We start from the raw sequence: 22983 nt of genomic DNA, 5'->3' as shown, positions 1-22983 counted from the left end.
TTGAAAATTTTTGAACAAGAATTCAGTCAGGTAATTTAAAACTTCATCTTCATTAATTACAATATTGATGGAGTTATGAGTTTTCGTTTCGCCAGGTATTTTGTTTCGAATGTTGTAACTGATGGCAGTGACATCGCAGTTTTTTAGCTGTTAATATAGCACACTGGCTGAGCCACGTATTAGGATGCAACTATGAGCCACAGTTTCAAATCAACCTGTCAAAAACTTTCCGGGATTTGCTATTAAGAACAAATTAGTAGAAAATGTAAATATTGGTAAACGCAAATCTTGTAAAGTCCTTGACCGATTAATCTGAAATTTTGACATAACGTTGTATTAGAATACTCCCGTGGTCTTACATATTTTTCTTAATGCGCTTGCGAAATGTGTTATGAATAGCTTTAGCCGTAAAAAAAGTAATAAAACAAAACTTCATGCCAGACGCTGCAGTTTTTCACGCATCTCAATGTTTATGATGTCATATCTACTGAACTATGCGTCGTACAGTGATATAAATTTGGAGGCGCATTTAATGATGTCTGTGGACACCGTATGCAAAATACGTTACGAATACAGTTAATAGAAACAAAGTGCTGCATTAAAAGGTCACCCTCGCTGAGGCAGTCTGACAGCTTGCATAGTGAAAATGAAGTGAACTATAACATTTTTTTCTTCTCATCACTTTGTGTGGGGTGTCACTGTGAAAAATTTTCGTAAAGCCTAGAAATTATAAATTATGTAAGGTTTGGTGCCACTAGCTAAGTGCTCTCATTCTCAAAAAGTGGATGCATAAAAATGAGTCTTTTCACGGGGTGGCGTCTCCTTGTTTAAGACGTCATGTGTCCTGAACTATGTGTCGTACTCTTTATTTGGGCCAGGAACCTTCGCGGACGCGGATGCTCCTATAGGACAAACAAAGAAACATCCATTTTTATTTATACAGATACATTTCAAAGTTATAAAATAGGTGGTTGTGTCTTGAAGTTCTTAAGTACAATGTTTTTATGTTTCCTTTTTCTTTTTTTAGATAAAATTTGTTGGTTATTGTCTTACCAAAAACGGAGCACTTTACTGATGTTACAGAAATTAAGCAGTACCGGATGAAGGATGTTGGAGGGAGAGTGTTTTGCAAAAGGTATGAGATGAAACAGCTGACGAAGCAAATATTTGGAGAAAAAGGAAACGAAATGGGATGGGGGCGAAGAGGACTCCTCTCCTGGATAGGAAGAGCATGCTTTTAAAGCAGTACGGATGGTTAACCTCTGTGGGGATTTCGTTGTCTGGTAAGGGAGGTGGTTAAAAGTCTTCTTGGACAGAGCGCGGACAGCGAGTCACGAGCGCTGCAGATTCCGATTAGTAGCAGTAGGGGCCCAGACGTGAGCCCTGTGCTGCGTTTAAGGCGCTGGTTGCAGCCAGCCTGTGCAGCATTTCGCCACTCCGACAGATTAGTCAATAGTGACCCCAGTGCTCCAGGCAATGGGAAGTTCCAACGGCACTAAAGTATGCGCAGTATTTCTGTATTAAGAAGCCACCTTTAGCTGTATGTATAAAGGCAAGGGTGGTAACATTAAGAGCTCATTGCGAATTCTACTATTAAATGCAGAGGAGAGAGAGGATAGGTGGAAAGCGTGCACTGATGGCAGCTGATAACGTTATACAAAAAAGAACAGGCGTAGAGAGGAAACAGACAGGGGTCTAAGGTAGAATAAGGCAGAAGGGATAGATAAAATTCCATCAGAATTTCTGAAATCATTGGGGAAGTGGAAATAGAATGAATACTTACGTAGAATATATGAGATATGCGGTATAGCATCTGCCTTTCGGAAAAACGTCATCCACACAGTTCCCAAGATCGCAAGAGCCGAAAAGTGCGAGAATTATCGCACAGTTTGTTGACGAGAATAATATACAGAATAATGGAAAAGGAAACTGAGGATGTATTGGATGACGATCAGTTTGGCTTTAGGGAATACAAAGGTACCAGAGAGGCCATTTTGACGTTGCGGTTGATAATAGAACAAAGACTGAAAAAAGTGAAGACACTTTCATAGGATCTGCAGACCTGGAAAAAGCATTCGATCAACTAAAACGGTGCAAGCTGTTAGTATTCTGAAAAAAAGGAGTAATCTATAAGGGCAGACGCGTAATGTACAATATGTACAAGAGCCAACAGGGAACAATAGTAGTAGAAGGCAAAGAAGTGCTCGGGTTAAAAATGATGTAAGACAGGGATGTAGTCTTTCGCCCTTAGTGTTCAATATATACATCAAAGAAGCAATGTCGGAAATAAAACAAAGGTTCAGAAGTGGGTTTAAAATTCAAGGAGAAAGGATATTGATAAAATTTGCTGATGACATTGCTATCCTCACTGAAAGTTAAGAAGAATTACAGGATCTGTTGAATGGAATGTACTGTCTAATGAGTACAGAATACTGATGGAGAGTAAATCGACGAAAGATGAAAGCAATGAGAAATAGTAGAAATGAGAACAACGATAGATTTAACAATATGAGGTGTTATCAAGAAGTAGGTGAAGTTAAGGGATTCTGCTACGCATGCAGCGGACGGAGCAAGGAGGACATAAAAAGCTGAGCATTGCTGGCAAAAAGGGCATTCCTGGTAGACAGAAGTCTTCTAGTACATAACATAAGCCTTAATTTGAGGAAGAAATTGCTGAGAATGTACGTTTGGACCACAGCTAACTATGGTAGTGAAACATGGACTGCACGAAAACCTGAAAAGAAGACTGTCGAAGCATTTGAGATGTGGTGCTACAGGTGAACGTTGAAAATTAGGTCGGCTGATGAGGTAAGGAATGAGGAGTTTATCCCAATAATTGGCGCGAAAAAGGAATATATGGAAAATACTGACAAAAAGAAGGGACATCTTACATCAAGTAATACCTCCCATAGTGCTAGGAAAAGCTGTACAGGGTTAAAACTATAGAGGAGAAACATATATTGGAATACATCTAGCAAATAACTGAGGACGTAGATTGCAAATGCTACTTTGAGATGAAGAGGTTAGCACAGGAGGGGAATTCGTGGCAATGCTCATCACACCAATCAGAAGGCTGATGACACACACACACACACACACACACACACACACACACACACACACACACACACATACACACGCAAGGAAAAAAAAAACACACACTCGGTCCAACCAATGAGGTCATCGGCTCGGTTGGATTATGTATGCTCGCTCTCAGTTGTCTCTGCCGTGGTCTCTCAGATATTCTTCTAACGCAGCTATCCGCAGCACGGCCAGGCTGCAAAACCAACAGCAATTGCCTGGTGGGTTAACAGCTACGTCGCCTTCACTTTGTTGCTGTCGTCATGAGACTGCAAGTGAGCCAATGTGGAAGAACCTCATGGTCGGAACTGAGGCCCTCCCAGCTCCACGCTACTTGCGTCCAAAGCTGCTGAACTCTACGTTACACCCATCACCTTATTCTATTAGGCTGACCATCAGCTGCTTGGCTGAAGCCATAGAAAGCATGGCTGGTGTCACGCAATCCTGATTCAGGAACTACCGTCTTCTTAGAATGTTCTGGTAGCCAAGCGTGCTTGCTACCAGGGAGCGTGTTTGAGAATTCTTTACAGCAGCGCGTCCACACAGATGCTCTTGGATTCTAGGTTTAAGGGCCTTCACCTGTCGTCTGCTCATTAAAGGCACATTTGACTACTTAAAGGATTTCGACAACATTTGGCCGCCATCATCATCTACATGACTCCATCCACCTCAAGCAGAGTACCACTCCCACTCCATTCTCCTCCATTCCATTACAAATGAAATTATAGGGTACTCGGCGTCAAGTTTGAGGGATGTGTAGAAAATACAATTGTTTCAATCTTTAAAGAGGTGAAACGGGAATTTGAGGAAGAAAAAAAACACTTGACGAAAACCCCAAGTACACATCATTCTTCCATAAGATAACGCTTCACTGAAGAGGAAATTGGCGATAGTGGTGTTGTATCTACTCCCAGTGGGTGATTGTGTTACCCAAGAGATGATGCCGCGGTATTCCCAGCTGCGCAAGCGTAGTTAACCGCTTTACAACAATTTCTTCATTTTTGGAGAAATGTTTCCGCATTTCGTTGCATGGCGGACTCGTCCCGATCAGCACAAAGAGCAGTTATCGAATTTCTTTGCACTGAAGCGTAGCATGCTTCAAAGATTTATTGTAATGACTCACCGAGCTTTTATTCACTGCCAGGTCTCTGGAGATATTCTGCAAGCGCCTATGAAATGTGCAATGCTTTAGTTTCCCGTCAATATAAAACTCTGTGACCGCTCGCCATTTTGGAACACACCTCCGTTACAGACGCAATTTTAGAAGCTAATTATAGCGCCGCTGTAGGATCTCATGCTTGATTATTTACTGAGCTCCCGCCGTAGATGCTAAACTGGTCTGATACAGTAGCGAGTCTGGTTCCCCAACAGAGACGGTTGCTGTAAGACACGTGGTGTCTCGTGACTATACCATTGCGATGCACGCCATAGGGCATGCACTTCTCTGTGTCCCCGACCATCACCATCCGATGTGAGCTAGAATGCTGTTTTCCCATCATCACCTAGCGTAGACAACAAAACAAAAGTGTCATAACCTTTGTTACTTGTGCTCCATTAGCGTGATGACCACCAGTAAAAGCAGCCTCTAAGCCGCATGCTTGCGCATGTCGCCAGCGTTCTGCCCGCGCGCTCTGCAGGCTGCCGGCGGCGGCGGCCATCCGGAGCGCAGAGTGGTGGCGGTGCGCCGCGGCCCGTTGCGCAGCAGCTGCATCCGTCGCTCCGCCAGCCGCGGAGAACTGCCGCGCGCCGCCGTTACGGCCCTAGCGTGGCATTGGCTAGGGGAGGGGGTCGCCGTCCTCCCGGACGGCCGCTCCCGCTCGGTCATTTAACCCGTGACGCCACTGGCCCCTGGGGCTCATCGCGGCGCAGCCAGGCTCCGCCGTTACAGCCAGGTACCTGCCCTATTGAGCAGTATCCGCCAATAGAAGCTCAGGTGCCTGTTACGTTTCATATCTCCTCGTGTATAGCTGCGATTCCTCCCAATGGACTTCTTTTCACTTGTCTTTTGCACACTTTCCTACTATCAGAGACGCATTGTGTCACTATTAACTATAACAGTTCTACATAGGAGCCAACTTCTTTGGGAGGCTACATTCATTGTGATTGTAGCACTGACAGTTTGAGTTTTACCACATGACGGGACACATCTGAAGGTGTCAAGGAATCGTCAATATGGGGAGTAGGGTTGAGGGAAAATTTGTAGCCGCCGAAGTGGCCGTGCGGTTAAAGGCGCTGCAGTCTGGAACCGCAAGACCGCTACGGTCGCAGGTTCGAATCCCACCTCGGGCATGGATGTTTGTGATGTCCTTAGGTTAGTTAGGTTTAACTAGTTCTAAGTTCTAGGGGACTAATGACCTCAACAGTTGAGTCCCATAGTGCTCAGAGCCATTTGAACTATTTTTGAAAATTTGTAAAATTTTGCACACTGAACAGACTCAAATGAAGGTAGGTTGGGAAGTAAGGCAGGGATGAAGAGCTGGGATAATCTTGCATGGAGAGATTTATCGCACCAATATTTCCAGTGAAGGCTACAACTACATCGAGAATAATCAAAATCTATTAGCATCGAAATTAGGTCATGAGACTGCTGCTACGCACATCTCACAGCTTTTAACCTTCCCTTTTTATCTTTATCTACGTTCCTCTCTCTGAACTAAGTTATTTTCAGTAGTCATTACTTTGCCAACACTTATATTCATTAAAACAGACACATTAACAATGGTAGCTCTTGCATTGTTCTGCATGAATATTTGACTTTTATTTAGCTGTTAGTTTTCGGCAGAAATGTGGCAATGCATTTATAATTGCGTAGACTTCGGCAGCCAGAGTCAGTTGACATGAAAGATTTCTGGCTATAGTACCGCTTCGTAATTTCAAATCTAACCAAAGTAACAAACGTTCCGGCCTTCTTCTTGGTCTGCTATAACCTCGGACGAGACGTTGGTTTCCTCAGTATAATGTTTTACTAGATGGCGCGGTACCACACTCAGAAAACTTTTATGTCAGTTGCAATATATAATTCAGATACATGCCAGAATTTATGATTTGGTGGAAACAGATAGGTCCTGTATTTTGTGCTGCACTTGTTGTAGTTTTCTCGTCATGCAGAACGCTTGCTGTAGCTAACGAGGATTTTCAGGATTATTACATCCATTGTTATCCGAGATCATGTAACCTGGTAATTACGGATTTGATTCACCCCAAGGGGGGGGGGGGGGGGGGCGCTGGTTGGCTGGCAACAGCACAAAAGGTGATGCTGATTAAAACACGTAGTAAATAGACCGGCACAATTAAAAAACACGGCGAGAGTCTGGTTTCTGTTCGCACGAGATAAGAAACACAACTAGTAACAGTATGGTGGCTGTTCGCAACATTCACTTAAAACAGTACTATACAGGCGACACGGCGGCAGATGAGGGATGTATATGCCAATAATAAAACCATAAAATCATCGTGTCCGTTGTTTGTCTGTTCGAACACGCTAATCTCCAAAACTACTGGACGAATTTTCATCTGGTTTTCGCAGGTGACTTGATCGTAGCTTGGGACAAACCTGTAGGATTGATATCGGATCACTGAAAAAAATCGTAATTAGAAGTTTTAGGAGTCAGCTCAGCTTAATAGTTCAAATGTTTACTTTAGTCACAGCCTAGTACAGCAAAGAACCAATAGATGGCCAGTTAGTTTAGGGGTGCACCAAAGAGCCAATAGATGGCGGTGATAATTTTGTTACCTGAGTGAAGAAGTATTTCCGAAAGTTCACGTCTGTAGCAAAATTAGGTGTCGCAATCTTATCTATACGAATACGAACTAACATTGAATTTACGTGGCTAGGATATAAGGCCTTACTGATTCCACTTTGTGTGTTAAAAAATAAACGCAGTTGCTTTGCTTCTTTCAATAAGGTTTATTCATATACATTGGAGAGCCAAATAAATTGGTACATGCATGCGTATTCAAATACAGAGATATGAAAATAGGTAGAATACTTCGCAGCGATTGGCAACGCCTATATAAGACAGCAAGTGTCTGATGCAGTTGTTAGACCAGTTATCGGTGCTACAATGGTATGTCATCGAGATTTAAGTGACTTCGAACGTGGTGTTATAGTCGCCGCACGAGCGATAGGGCATTGTAACTCCGAGGTAGCGATGATTTTCCTGTACGATAATTTCAAGAGTGTATCATGAATATCAGAAATCTGGCAATACATGATATCTTCGACAAAGCTGCGGTCGGAAATAGATCCTGCAAGAACGGGACCAACGACGACTGAAGAGAATCGTTCAGTGTGACAGTTCAGTGTGACAGAAGTGCAACCCTTCCACAAATTGCTGAAGATTTCAGTGCTGGGCCACCAGTAAGTGTCAGAGAGCGAACCATTCAACGAAATATCATAGACATGGGCGAAGGCGTACTTGTGTTCCCTTGATGACTGCACGACACAAAGCTCTATGCCTTGCCTGGGCCCGTCAACACCTGCATTGGACTGTTCATGAATCAAAACATGTCGTCTGGTCGGACGAGTCTAGTTTCAAATTGCATCGATCGGATGGACGTGGAGGGATGTGCAGAAAACTTCATGATTCCATGGACCCTGCATGTAAGCAGGGGACTATTCAGACCGGTCGATGCTCTGTAATGGAGTGGGGCGTGTGCAGTTTGAGTGATATGGGACCCCTCATACGCGTAGACACGACTCTGACCGGTGACACACATACGTAAGCATCCTATTTGATCATCTGCATCCATCCATTGCACATTCTGACGGACTTGGGCAATACCAGCAGGGCAGTGCGACACTCCACACGACCGGAGATGCTACAGAATGGCTCCAGGAACACTCTTCTGAGTTTAAACACTTCCATTGCCCACCAACTCCCCAGAAAGTAACACTATTGAGCATATATTGAATGTCTTACAACGTGCTACTCAGAAGAGATCTCAACCCCATCGTACTCGTATGGATTTATGGTCAGTACTGCAGGATTCATGACGTCAATTCCCTCCAGCACTACTTCAGACATTTAGTCATGTTGCGGCACTCATGAATGCAGATTAGGCAGGTGTACTAGTTTCTTTGGCTCTTCAGTGTATGAATTCTTTGCTCGTAAAATACAGTTTACTGACAAAATGGTCCTGTAAGTGTTCCTTTTTTGCCGACTGAGGCACAGAATCCAAAAACGCTTGGGTATACAGAGATATTTTTTTAACTTCCGTTGTGAAGCACGGGCCTATAGATAGTAATGTATTAACTTTCGCACTCAAGTGGCCGTGCGGTTCAAGGCGCTGCAGTCTGGAACCGCAAGACCGCTACGGTCGCAGGTTCGAATCCTGCCTCGGGCATGGATGTTTGTGATGTCCTTAGGTTAGTTGGGTTTAACTAGTTCTAAGTTCTAGGGGACTAATGACCTCAGCAGTTGAGTCCCATAGTGCTCAGAGCCATTTGAACCATATTAACTTTCGCACAAATTTTATTTCTTCTTCTGATACCCTAAGTGGTCAAAGGTCAAGGGGAGGGGCTGTGTTGAGGACTATGCTGTAAATTTGTCTCCGTCCAGTGCTGATACAAATGTGTTCCTAACGCCCCATATTCAAATCGGCTGCACTCTGACTCTACACATCTGTATGGCTTTGTGGTGGCGGCATAATGTCAATTCTTCAAACGCTTACTGCCCTCCTGTGCAGTGGTCGGATTACGCTTCTGGAAAAGTTGTCTGCGATTCTGAAGAACCGCCCTACACACTGCTAACCCTGAAAACCAGAATTCTTGTCTCTCCTTTATGCAATGTGTAATGCGCCTTGCAGCAACTGTAATCCCACTTTCAAAACTGGTCAACTCGCGACGCTGATACTTTTAATACACACCTGCTTTAAAGTTCTGCTCAGATAGCGATTCTGCACTACCGCATACGTACGGTCTACAAGCAAAATTATGGCGTCTCACGCGTTATCTTCAAACATGACAACACTTCTCCACGACTTTTAGCCACAGTTCAGATACGTAATTTCCGGCCACCGTCGGAGTGAGCCGGGCTCTTGGTTCACTGGGAATGATCGAAACAATCGCGGTCGAACTACCAGTAACATACTGGAAATTGGTACGTCTATATGCCCGAAATTAAATGGACTAGCCAATTAGTAGTGAAAAACTAGAAGTGCCTTGTTTCAGGTGTGGTTCATGAAAAAAAAAAGAAAGAAAAACAGAATATTTCGAGGTCAAACACTCCATCAAGCATAGACTGCAATATTGTAAAAGTGACATCGTGTAACAATATCTGAATGTGTCAGTCAATGCCCTACCGTAAATTGTAAGATTTCACCCTGCACTCATGCATAGCTCTCAAGTGTTGAATGTCGCAACGATTTATTCAGACAAGAATTTGATGTTTTGTGCACTGCTGCTATTGAGTAGCGGTGGGTCTACGTGAAAGAAATTTGGCCCTGCCTCGATTAAGGAAATCCACGGATAGGCTACATCAGGTCGCGCGAAAGCCAATAAAATGTTTCTTACCGTATTAACTCGTTAAGCCATCGAAACTCAGAATATTCATTATCTTCTTCTGCTTCCAGAAAAATGATAATTTTCGCCTTCCAACAAACTCTTGGCACATCGTTGTTCTCCAGACAGTGTCGAGGTGGTTCTAATAGACGCAATTTGGCATTAGGTGCAAAGTGTGAACTTGCAACTTGTTCTGAGGAAGAGATTTATGAGGTGACTAAATATTTATAGCGAACGTATTTCATCAGACATCTCGAAAATATTGTGTCCCACGCTGAGTTTCAGGCTAAATGTAGTAGGCGTACTCTGACTCGTGGTTTTTTCATAAACATTTTTCCGAAGCCCAGGTTCAGGCTAATGGTGTGAACATCGTACTACGAAATTTCGAAAGCCAAATAACGCTTTTTGGAAACTACCTCAACAACATGCTTTCCCTCTGCAAAGTATGCGAACGTGATGATAAGTAAATCCAGAAACGCAAAGAATGACGTAAGTTCCCTAAGTGAAGGCTGCAAATTAATAACCGACTAAAGCTGCTTACTACTACCAATGGACAATCCGTGTTACCTGTACGGTACTGAAGTTTTAGCAAGTTGTGCACGACAGGCTGCATATACGAATAATGTCAGGTTGCCTGCCACTGTCGATACCTGCTTCATTGTTCACCCTCTATCCATAGAATTCGGAATTCTACTGCAGATGTGAATTAATAAACCCCCTCCTAGATGCAAGTATGGATAGCATACGTGGGCCATTCTTGGACCCTACAATCAAACCGTTCTCAGCTGGCTACAGGTAGGGATGTGTAAATATTAGCTACAGGACAAACTACGAACTAGTGTTACTAGATGCAGCCCTGGTATTTCCTTGACGTCCCATGACCATGACAGTACGGTACAGCAGTCATTTATAATCGTGTAGAACTTTACTCTGCGGCCGCTGCATTCAACCTGCGAATACTGCGCAAATTAGTGTAATGGGTGTGTCCCATTTGTATGCTAGATCTGTTTGTTTTTTAACTTGTTAGTGACTGTTACCTCTTACTTTATCTCAAACATATAGTACGTTGTGTACACTGAAATGAGCTCCGTGTTCTGAGAATATTAGAAAAGGTTACAGAAAGCAGTGGTATGACAGTCTATTACGTATGGATCAGAGTTGTATACCATGGTAAACTTAAGGGTAGAAGTAGTATAGCATGACCGCGAAAGAGATGACACGATCAACTCTAGGTTGCTTGGTTTCGGAACAGGCATAGCTGTCTAAAGGGAAACTGTACCTGATGAAGATGATGAAGAATAAGAATGATAATAATATTTCTGAAAGTTTTACAGGTAAAGAGTAGTATAAAAATTATTTGTAGAACGATTTCAATGACAAAATATAATTTCCATATCCAGGTACAGCGCGGGTAGGATGGTTGCGACTGTGTCTCAGAGGTAGATGTAGAGTGTGCAGTTTCAACTCTACAATCCTAGCGTGCTCCATTTATTGGTGACTACATATTATTTGCACATTCTTCGTACGATATCATTTGGAGGAATTCGTGTCGCTATGCATCTTTCAGTCCGTGTAATCCGCCGGAAAAAAACTATCGTTGTGTGTTTTTTATTTGGTTCCTTCTTTTTTCACACAATTCCACTATAAAATTTGATAAAAATTTATTATATTTTATAACATTTTTTTCTTTTTAATTTGTCTCCTCAGGATTATCTTCCATGCTAATGTTGATACGTTGCACCTCATGACTTCCGAATGACAATGTGACTGCCTTGACTTCAAGGAAATGTAATTATCTGAGAAACTAGTCACCTTCACAAAACACAATGGTCTACCTCGCATCACAATAAAATTCGTTACCATATACTTTTCGTTAACTCTGACATTTCCCTTCCAGTCTTTCTGGAGGCCACGAGCGGGTGCGTGACAAATCAGAGTTAAAATATCTTCCATTGCACGGCTTCCTGAAACTTAAAAAAAAAACACAGCACCAAATCGCCTGTAAACGTCCAGCTGACTGACGTTGCTACCATTCTTAACTCCCCGCCCATTAAGAGAGACGCCTGAATTTCACTGTTGATATTCTTGATGAGCTATCTAGTGCCAAAATATTGTTTCTACATGGAATATTTTAGAATGTCACAGTACACATGTCGGAGTAACAACGCGAATAACATAATGTAATGAGTTCAAAGATCTCATGAGACACCTAACTTATGCTACTGTAACAGAATTAACCGACCACGGACTGTAGTATGACTCGGACGTCGTGGTAAAGTAAAATGTAAGCTTTGTGACGAGAACACATCAGACACTGAGACGACAGGACAATGTTACCTCCTGAGACAATTTGTCGCTTTACTCCTCGACTTTCTCACAGTTCCGCCACGGATACCCCCTCCCACTCCTCCGTTGTTTTCCGCCTCAGACCGCGCTCTTCCCCCCCTTCCCTTCCTCTTGCAGAGCGTATCGCTTTCCGATTCTCGGTGGAGGCTGTGGTGGCACAAAGTGACGGCGACAAGCCTAGAACAACTGCGGAATTGCGAATCCCGGGCAGCGCGATGGGATTTCTTAGTTGGCAACACTGGTCGGGGCGTACCCGCCGCGACGCCGTCTGACTGCTGCTGCCGCGGCGAGTCACCCCGCCGCGAAAGAAACGGCAAAAGGAGCGAGTTTGCCAGGTGCGGAAGGATACAAAGCGGAAGACGCAGAGAAGAAGGAGGAGGGGGAGAGCTGCGCCGTCGGCGGTGGGGACTACAAACTTAATTTGCATTGACAAGTCTCTCGAGTTGCTGCGCTAGCATCTGTCAGCCCCCGCGAGCTCCTTGCATCTGGGTGAGCCCGAAGCCTCCTGCGCCCCACGCCGGTTTTCTTTTGCTCCTTGTCCGCCAGCGTCGCCCCGCCTAACCTCTGCACCTTCGCCCGCTTACACGCTACAAGAAACTGCGCATGTTTGGACAGGCTCGGGAAGCGCGTCTGCGACGTTTTCTTTCGCCGCTACAGCCCTTGCTGCACACCCGCACCCCCGGCCGTTGCTGTCACCGGGAAAGATTGCGAAGGGGCCGGGGGGCTGCCCCTCTCTGAATTTGGTAAGTGGATTAGTCACTGAAACGAGATTAAGTCAACGCCCTGTAAACGCGCACCTGGGGACGCTGTACCATAGTCAGCTTCGTCGACAATTTTAAAGCTGAAGCGTCGCTGTCACTTTTACTTACAACGAGCTCCGGTGAAAAATCAGTCGCTATTTTTACATAAAAGGCGTAAACAAACAAGTGCCTTTTATAGATTACTTCGCACTAGTCGAGACTGCCTTTGCAATGTAACAAGTTTATTTGTCATTTGCCAGAGGAATTACATATAAGGATCGACCAAAAAGATTCCGTTTTGAAGATCACAAGAAGCCCTTGCCAACATGTCGGCATTTATACAGGATTTTACCGAAGTTCGCCGGCCGCGGTGGCCGAGCGGTTCTAGGCGCTTCAGTATGGAACCGCGCGACCGCTACGGTCACAGGTTCGAATCCTGCCTCGGGCGTGGATGTGTGTGCTTTTAGGTTTATGTTGTGTCTAGACAAGACAGCCTAGACACAATGAGAGGAAGCCGAAAGGCACGCGCTAAGCTAAAGCAGGATGGCGTGAGGTCTGAAACAGGATACGTAATGAATGCTATAAAGAAAAGTACGTAGCTTCTGGAATACTTAACTTTAATCCATCCTTGGTACATCGCTATTGACGATATAAGTGAGACTCCATAGATACATGCAATGTTACTAATGGCGCCTTGCTAGGTCGTAGCCATTGACTTAGCTGAAGGCTATTCTAACTATCTGCTCTGCAAATGAGCGAGGCTTCGTCAGTGTGCATCGCTAGCTACGTCGTCCGTACAACTGGGGCGAGTGCTAGTCCGTATCTCGAGACCTGCCTTGTGGTGGCGCTCGGTCTGCGATCACACAGTGGCGACACGCGGGTCCGACATGTACTAATGGACCGCGGCCGATTTAAAACTACCACCTAGCAAGTGTGGTGTCTGGCGGTGACACCACAGTTTAAGTAGTTCTATTGGACTGATGACCTCCGATGTTAAGTCCCATAGCGCTCAGAGCCATTTGAACCATTTTTTACGGAAGTTCCCGTTACAATCTTCTAGGACTCGTAGAGGGGAGTGAGTATTTTGAACGGGGCCCCATGTCCGGAAATGTAACGTTTCCGTGCTACAGCCATTTGGAAACATGTTCGTAAGACGACCACATTTATAAGCAACTGATTAGGTGTGGCCCAGTACATCACACGTTTTATAAGACTAAGAAATTGCTCACGTACTCCATGACGGGTTCTCTTTAACGTGAGACAGTTCGGCGTCTTCCAGTACGGGCGTGCGGCATCTCCATGAAGCAGCACAGTCACAAATGTTGACTGTGAAGGTACCCTTTCTCGTAGCTGTGGAGTTGGACGTTGTGGAGAACGATCTCGACAACGCGACGAGCAGCTGTTCCATTACCGTAAGCTTTGCCATTCAGAAGTATCATCTAGTGTATTCCGACAATGTGTAACTCAACCACGTTGCTCTAAGACTCACAGACTCAGGAATGAGGCTTGAACCAGGTCACACAGGTAAGATAGACGTCAAATGATATTGTTCGATACGTACCTAGGAAATATGTTTTCAGAATGCTGTAGCACGGAAACGATACGTTTCCGGACATGGGTTCCACTTCAAAATACTATTTACCAACTACCCCCTGCAAGTCCTAGAAGTTTGTAACAGGAATTTCCGAAAACCCTGCATACCCGCATTTTGAGTCGAGCTGGGTAGCATATACGCTGCAGCATTGCCCTCAAACGGAAACTTTTTGATAGGATATAAATGCTCTAAACTAAGAACATACTAATCTCCAGTAAGGGCTACAAAGTTAATGATTTCTTAAAGCCGTAACTCTTGCCGCCCCTTTCTTCTGACACACATGAACCAACATATGAAGGATGTATCACTCCTCGTACCTCTTGTACCATGTAAAATTTTGTTAGGTCAGCGTGAACTACAAGTTCCTGGGAGCTATTTGGTCGGATAAGAGTTTTGTGTGTTGAGGAACAGATAGTGTGAAGACAGCATTGACCGTCAACAGTTGGAGAGATGACATCACAGTTACAGACAGTCCGCGTAAACCAGTTATGTTGGCCACTGATGTATCTTATATATGGATCGTGATAACACCTTCAAGATCAACTAAGGTCTGAAGATGGCGCACCGAAAGGTCGAAACTGGTAGCAATAAGATCATAAGGACAGCAGTAGGCATTTCATTTTCTTACAATAGTGAACTGCCGTGGTCCCCCAGACGTCCAGTCAAAAGGATGGACATACAAAAACCAGGAATGGTGGTCAGGGATGCCGTTTCATTTCACAGCATTTTCTTGTAATTCACGGCACCCCTATAGCAAACTAGCCCGTCGACTATATTCTACGCCCCGTTCTCTTTGCCCTTCATGAAAAGCCATCCTGGGCTTACATTTCAGCACGATAGTGCCAGCCTGTACACGGCAAGAGTTTCTACTGCCTGTCTTCGTACTTGCTCTGCCCTACCTTAACCAATTGCGAAAAATTGGAGCATTATGTGCAGGGTCCTCCAACCAGGTCGAGATTTTGACGATCTGACCAGTCATTTGGACAGTATCTGGCACGATATCCATCAGGAGGACATGCAGCAACTCTATCGATCAATCCCAAACGAACAACTGCTTGTGTAAGGGCCACAGGTGGATCAACGCGTTATATACTGGCTTCATTTGTGAAACTTGTAACCTCCCCACAAAAATTTTAAAAGAAAAAAAAAACGATACTAATTAGAAATGCTGATGGACATGGCTCTATGCGTAACCTGCCCACAATCAAATGTACTGACAATGGCAACAAATGTGAAATTCGCAATCTGACTCAATTATAAATCCTTCAAAAAATTAAAGTCCATTCAGTGACAAGAAAATTCAATTAAACCGAAATATCGGTCTTTGGCCCTGTGTAAAACAATCAGAATTAAAGTCTTACCTCAGAATAAATGGATGTCACATATCTGCTCTTGTTGTTGCGCACCGCTTGGAGGAACTGCATTCCAAATAATAATATTCTCTTTTTTTGTGATTTTAGTGGAGTTTTTCTTCAAAAGAAGTGGAATGAAATGGGAAGTGCAACGAAATCTTGAGTTCAATAAAATTAAATTTTTGAAAAAAATGCTTTTGAAATAAAAATTATTATTGGGAGACTTGTTGGAGAATCATTACAATAAATAAAATTTTCCATTATCTAATGATTATATTAATTAACAGTATACCTTATTCCTCATCTTGACCATTGTTGCCGACCGCCTACATCACACAACCGCACTGGGCTGCTACTACTGACCGACCGCTCTGCATGACGACTACAGACTGAGTACTGCTCTCAACTAGACAGAGCTACAGACTCGCAACGACTGAACTGACAGACTCGCAACGACAGACTGACTGCTACTCTGCATAGCGACAACTAACTCGCAAAGACTACTACTGACAGAGAACCGCTCGCAACACTCGCGCGGTCAAGCGCATACTCTCTGGTCACAGATGCTACAATGCCTCGCCATCGCTGCTGCGTTACATACGTGTTTCATAACCCTCCACTCGGGGGCAAAAATTTGGCAGCGATGGTGAGTCATTTGGACTTGCCAAGCGCGGCAAAATTTTTGTTTAATTAACAAAATCCTACCACTTACAGAATATTTAAATGTTGTGCACACGCACTAAGTACAAAATATATCAGACAAGGACAAAATGTGAATACTAAACATAGTAGCAAATCAGAAAAAAGTATATACAAACTTTTTGACAGATAACAAAGTGCACAGGCACTGAAAAAATTCTTTAGCATATTCAGAACAAATAAACAGACTGGCAAAAAATATTATGTTGACAAGTGTACATGCACTGAAAAATGTCTTTAGCATTTTCACAACAAATAAACATAATGGCAAAAAAAAATTCATGTCCAAAGTGCACATGCACTGAAAAATGTCTTTAGTATTTTCACAACAAATAAACATAATGGCAAAAAAAATTCATGTCCAAAGTGCACATGCACTGAAAAATGTCTTTAGTATTTTCACAACAAATAAACATAATGGCAAACATCATGTCGACCAGTGACATAAGTGTACTCACACTGGAGTTTAGCGAATCGAAAAATGTATAACCTATGAACATAAATGATGTTACCAAAAAAAATTTTTTCTTTATGTGACAAGAATCAGGATAGGAAAGGGAAGGATTGCATCATGGTTGTAGCACTTTAGATTGCACACAGCTGCTCTGAAAGTCCATATCTTTCCACAGTAGTACAACACCAAGTGACACAACTTGAAGTTCTTTTCCCATCAGAATTTATCAGTGTAGCCAAGACACTGAACTGTCGTAGTAATGTTCCATGTTTTCATTTTGGCAGTACATTAGGTACACCAAACAGTGGGACCATAATAATGTCTTCATCGCTCATAGTGGTGGACAGCATGTCGTGTCAACACCACACTCTTACAAGGCACACCAACGTAGAATTAGTGCAAAACCAAATATAGTGCTCCATGATCACTGGGATAAACAGGACAAATGGACATTGCAGTAATTCAGGGTAGTCAGCTTATGAGGTGAAGGACATCAAGTCACATAATATTGACAATTACAGTCTTCATTGATAGTTCGTGGCATTCATAGCCCAGTTATTGAACATTTCTGTACCAAGTATGTAGTATTACAGAAAAATGTTCATTAATTGTTTTACATAGAATCAGTAGCCTTCTTTTCCTGGTTACAAAATATTATGAAATAATCGTATTCTTTTCAGTTACAGAGTATAATTAAGAATCATTAACCTTCTCCTAATTACAGTTAATTAATCATTTGTCATTAATTAATCATTTGTCTAATTACAGTTAATTAATCATTTGTATAATTACAGTTAATTAATCATTTGTCGTTAATTAATCATTTGTCTAATTACAGTTAATTAATCATTTGTCGTTAATTAATCATTTGTCTAATTACAGTTAATTAATTAATCATTTGTCATTTCAATATACTAAGAATTATTAGCCTTAATTAATTACAAAGCATTATTAAACAGTACCATAGTTAATTAATTATGTGTCATTCCAATCTATTAAGAATCATTAGTCTTTTCCTAATTACAAAGCATTATGAAACAGTCACATTCATTTCCAATTACAAAGTATGAACATTGAAAACAAGAGTTAATTAATGGCATAATTAATAACAATTTCGTTGATTGACATTAATTATTGGCACTCAGTGGCCATCAAGTATTGAATAGAATAAAACATAGTTCATCATTCAGTATTATTCAGATCATTACAAAGTCATTATTAAAAATCAGTTAATTACAGTCAAATCATTAGTAATCACAGGCATTACAATAAACAGTGGCAGTTATTAGCTAGTGACAAAGCATTATTTTGAATATAGTCTCATTAAGAGGTCATTACTCGAGTGACATGCTATTCAGAGTTGATCAGTATTATTCAGAATTATCATAAACTAGTGACATTATGTGGGACTGGTAATACATTTTTTTGGTAGCAATGCATTGCGTTGGGATCGATAATTAATTGCTGAGGCATAATACTTTTTGCTTTTGACCTATTGCTGCAAATGAGGATAGGTAACGTCATTCGTCATGAGTCAGCTGTAGCAAGATTATGTAACAAGGCAGTACATATGATCACATTTATAAATGATAAACACAAATGGGTAAAAAATATAAAAATGCAAGTACTAGAACAAGTATAATAAGTAACAGGTTTAGTAAGTGTCATGAAAAACTTCTCCTGAAAAAAATACAAAAACGGATTATTGACCTGAAAGAAGAAACGCACACTATGCTGAAAAGTAGTGAACTTCGAATTAACAAGTAGTGAAATGTGTATAAAATGTGTTCCATAGCTGTCCTTTCCAAAACTTTCCGTCATCCTACTATGCAATGTAACACCTGCTGTCAAAGCAAACTGCAACAAATACTTAAATAACTACGTAGCATAAATACATAACTTCAACATTATCCTCATCTGTAAAGAAAAAACTTCATTATTCATAACATCATAACTTCACCATTATCATCACCTGTAAAGAAAAACTTCATTATTCATAATACCATTTCCTTCATCATTATTCATCAGTATTCACTATCATCTGCAAAAAAATCACTTCATTACTCATTACCTAACTATTCCTTATCTCTAGCATATTTCATCACTAAAAATAAGATGTGTAGTTCTCTCTGACAGCCTGCATCAATCACCTTGTATTCTGAAAGAAAAAATTAGTTAAGACTGCTATTCTGTGATGAATATAGTATAGTCTTGTTAATGCTTGTTAATCCTGATCCCTTTACTCTTCCTCATAAAGTTATTGCATCTCCTTTCGTTTATTCCGTAGGTGAAATTCCCATTTATGTTAAATTTATTTCTTAGAATCATCATTCCTTTCTGAAATTGATGAACAAAGATTAATGTCTTGCATTTAAATCCTATACCCACTAAATAATGACTGGTTTATGGTGACACAATTAACCATACAGCATAACATGACAGAAAACGTAATATGTCCAAGATATTGACAGTGTTCGGATGCGAAAAAATGTACACAGAATAATACAATGCAGTAGCAAAAAAAATGTGAAACAGTCACGATGTTGAGATGTCATAAGGCAAAAAAAAAAATATCAAAGTCGACTGGTGTGTGTTATATCTTAACTATTTCATAGTGCATACAAACAAAACTGGAGTACAGTCATATACACAAAAAAAAATGGAAAATGTGCACGGTCTGATGTGTAACGACAAGAAAAGCGACCTGCTAACCTTACCTTGCCGGGCACTTGCCAAGAAAAAATAATACGATAATCATCAATAATTAGTCACATAAATATAATTGCAGAAATAGTCGTAAATGTGTAAATTCATCTGGAAAAATATGCACGGTCTGATGTGTAACGACAAGAAGAGCGACCTGCTAACCTTACCTTGCCGGGCACTTGCCAAGAAAAAAAATACGATAATCATCAATAATTAGTCAGGTGAATTAATTGCATTAGTAAATGGCATCATAGTGTGTTGAATCATACAGTGGTTTCACTCAATAAACGGTTTAATGTTTGAGATATGGTGATTGCCTTTCGATTTTCTGGTTCTCAAAGTTTCGACGTGTACAACATTGGGGTGAGGGATGCTGCGAATCCGATACGGACCTGCGTATAGAAGTTCAAATTTACTGCACTTACCTTTTAATTTGCTGGATAAATAGTGTGTACGTACTAATATCTTCTGTCCAACGTGAAAGTCGCGGCGTGTACAAACCTGTTTTTGCTGTCTTCTCCGGCGCTCTGCGGCACGTTTGATGTTGTTCAGCGCAATGTCAATTATTTCTTGGTGTCGTAGGCGACGATTTTTGGGGAATTCTATTAATTCTTTAATTTTGTTCGGTGGTTCAACGTTTTTCAGTATAACAGTCGGAGATAGCATAGTGGATTCATTTGGAATGGAATTAATTACATCTTGGAATGAGAGTATGTGTGTATCCCAATCAATATGTCTTTTGTGGCAGTATATTCTGCACAGCTTACCAATTTCCTTCATTAATCTTTCACAAGGGTTCGAAGAAGCGTGGTACTTGGATATATAGATCGGAGAAATGTTTCTAGCTCGTAACATGCGTGTCCATACACTACTACGAAATTGAGATCCATTATCAGAAATTACTTTCATTACATGCCCTACATGAGATAGAAAATGTTTTATAAATGCTTTCGAAACAGTTTTAGCAGTAGCTTTGCGTAACGGAGTGAAAGTAACAAATTTTGAAGTGAGTTCAACAGCGACAAAGATGTAGCAAAAACCTCTGTTAGTTCTGGGAATCGGACCAAAAATATCTACTGCGGCCATGTGTCTTAATTTCACAGGTATAATGGGATATAAAGGAGGAATATGTGAAGTGGTGTCTGATTTAGCTTTCTGGCAAATTTTACAAGACGCTAAAACTCGTCGTATACGTTTTTCCATGTTGGCAAAATAACAGTTCTGTCTCAGTATAAGAAAACATTTTCGTGCTCCGTAATGTGCGTAACTTAAATGAGTGTACCAAATTAATTTGTTAACCAGTTCGTCAGGTATGCATAATAACCAAATGTTGCTGTCAGGATGAGAGCGGCGAAACAGAATGTCATTGCGTACAGTGTAGTGGTTCCTAATCGTAACATTTTTCCTATCTTGCCAAAGGTGTTTAATTTCTTTCCACACATTGTCCTTATTTTGTTCTTGTGCTATGTCCTGTAATGACGATGAAATAAAATTTTCAAATGCAACTTGCTGAATGTACATGACACTGAAATTTGCTTTACAGAAGTTGGTTGCTACGTCTTGCTGATTGTTGCCGAGAGAACGCGATAGTGCGTCTGCTATAACATTTTGCGTGCCGGGAATGTGAACAATCGTAAAATTAAATTCTTGTAAATACAGTTTCCATCTACTTAATCTATCGTGAGTGAATTTAGCTGAAAGCAAAAATTGTATAGCTCTGTGGTCTGTGTAAACGGTGGTATGTCTGCCATAAAGAAAGTGCCGAAATCTCGTAAAAGCCCATACAACACATAATGTTTCCAGTTCTGTAACGGAATAATTTCGCTCAGCAGGTGACAAAATGCGACTTGCAAATGCGATGTTTTTGATTACTATTGAACCATCTTCTTCAATTTCCTGGAAAATGTGTACGCCTAAAGCGGTGTTAGAACTGTCGGTGGCAATGGAAAAATTTCTAGTAAGATCTGGGTGCGATAATAGTGGAGCATTCAACAAAGCATGCTTCAAATAACATTCTCGTGAGCAAAATTCTGCTTGTCAAAAGTAATGTTTGCGTTACTGTAGTATGCAATCTGTGCTGTATCTGGTTAAATTCTATCGTACGTGTTATTATTTACGGGAGAATGCTGTGGCATATCCACTATATGAACTGTTCTGTTATTTCTTACTGACGTGTTACGCTATGGATGACACCTATTGTCTGTTCCATTCATGATTATTTGTTGTTGCTGATGTTGTTGCTGCTCATAAGATCGACTGTTATTAAATGTACGCTGAAAATTGTGCTCATCATTTTTACGTCTGTCATGATAGTAATTTCTATACGGCGCATAGCGATGCGAGTTGAAATAGTGTGTTGTCTGTACGTAGTTATTTCTTTGCTGCCATGCGTTACTATTTGTTGGGGCTGGGACTATACGTGCACGCGGCGAAACATTAAAGTTTGGTTGACCTTGTAGACTGCATTGTTGGTTACGTATGCTAAGCGGTTGACTTTCATGCTATTGTGGTGAAAAACATCTATTGTTACCAAAAAATGCGTTTGCTGTTAATTTTACTTTTACACATACTGATGATTACGATTTTATCTGTAATTAAAATTACGGCGGTAGTTGTCATTACGGGAGTGCCTACTGAAAATTGTCACATTCGGTAAAAGTTTGTCACATCGGATATTCATTACATGTTTCTTAATACTACAAAGAGCAATAGTTAAAGAGCAGTTTGGATAGATATAAAGGATAGTAGAAGAGAAGGCAGCAGTGCAGAAAACTAAAGATGAAACAGCACTACTACAGCTCGGGGCCCTATGCTCGCTACGGCACATATTCATTAAAGCGTAATGAATCCCCTGAGGTCATTTACGCACTGCAGATAAATTTTAGCTTTTGTGTTACAGGCAATAGCGGTAAAATTTCAAAGGCAAATTGTTGTATTCGTGCTAATTCAAATTTCTTCATTACAGGCAATGCTGTTGTAAATACAAAAGTAAATTGTCGCATCTGGTTCAAAGCTAGTTTCTCCATTACCGATAATAGCGGTGAATGTACAAAGATAAATTGTCGTATACAGTGCAAATCGTGTATCTGTGTTCTGTCATTATTAAATTCTTTACATTTGCTTACAAATGCAAATTGCTCGAAATCTACGTTCTCGTCACTCAGTTTGATAACACGTTCGGGTTTGTGTGTGAATCTGTTTGTCTGTGTCGTTTCGTACTTCAAGTTGCGTAGCTTTTCATATTTTAAGTCGCGTAGCTTTTCGGATTTTACGTCTCGTAGTCTCTGTAAATTGCTCACATTATACGCGCTGCGTAAGTCTGACAAATGTTCAGTAAGTGGCGGATTCTGTGACGTATTGGTGACTGAAATAATTGTTAATTCTGTTACTTTAATACTTTCGTCAATCTGGTTGTTGTGTCGTGCAAATTTCTGGTCATCTTCCGTATTCGGAGTGTGTGAAACTTCCACTGACTCTAAATTAATTTCGTCGCGAATCTGTACTGCGTT

The sequence above is a fragment of the Schistocerca americana genome, chromosome 3 (genome assembly GCF_021461395.2).
Source record: "Schistocerca americana isolate TAMUIC-IGC-003095 chromosome 3, iqSchAmer2.1, whole genome shotgun sequence".
In the NCBI taxonomy this organism is placed as follows: domain Eukaryota; kingdom Metazoa; phylum Arthropoda; class Insecta; order Orthoptera; family Acrididae; genus Schistocerca; species Schistocerca americana.
Note: the sequence above shows the minus strand (reverse complement) of the source record.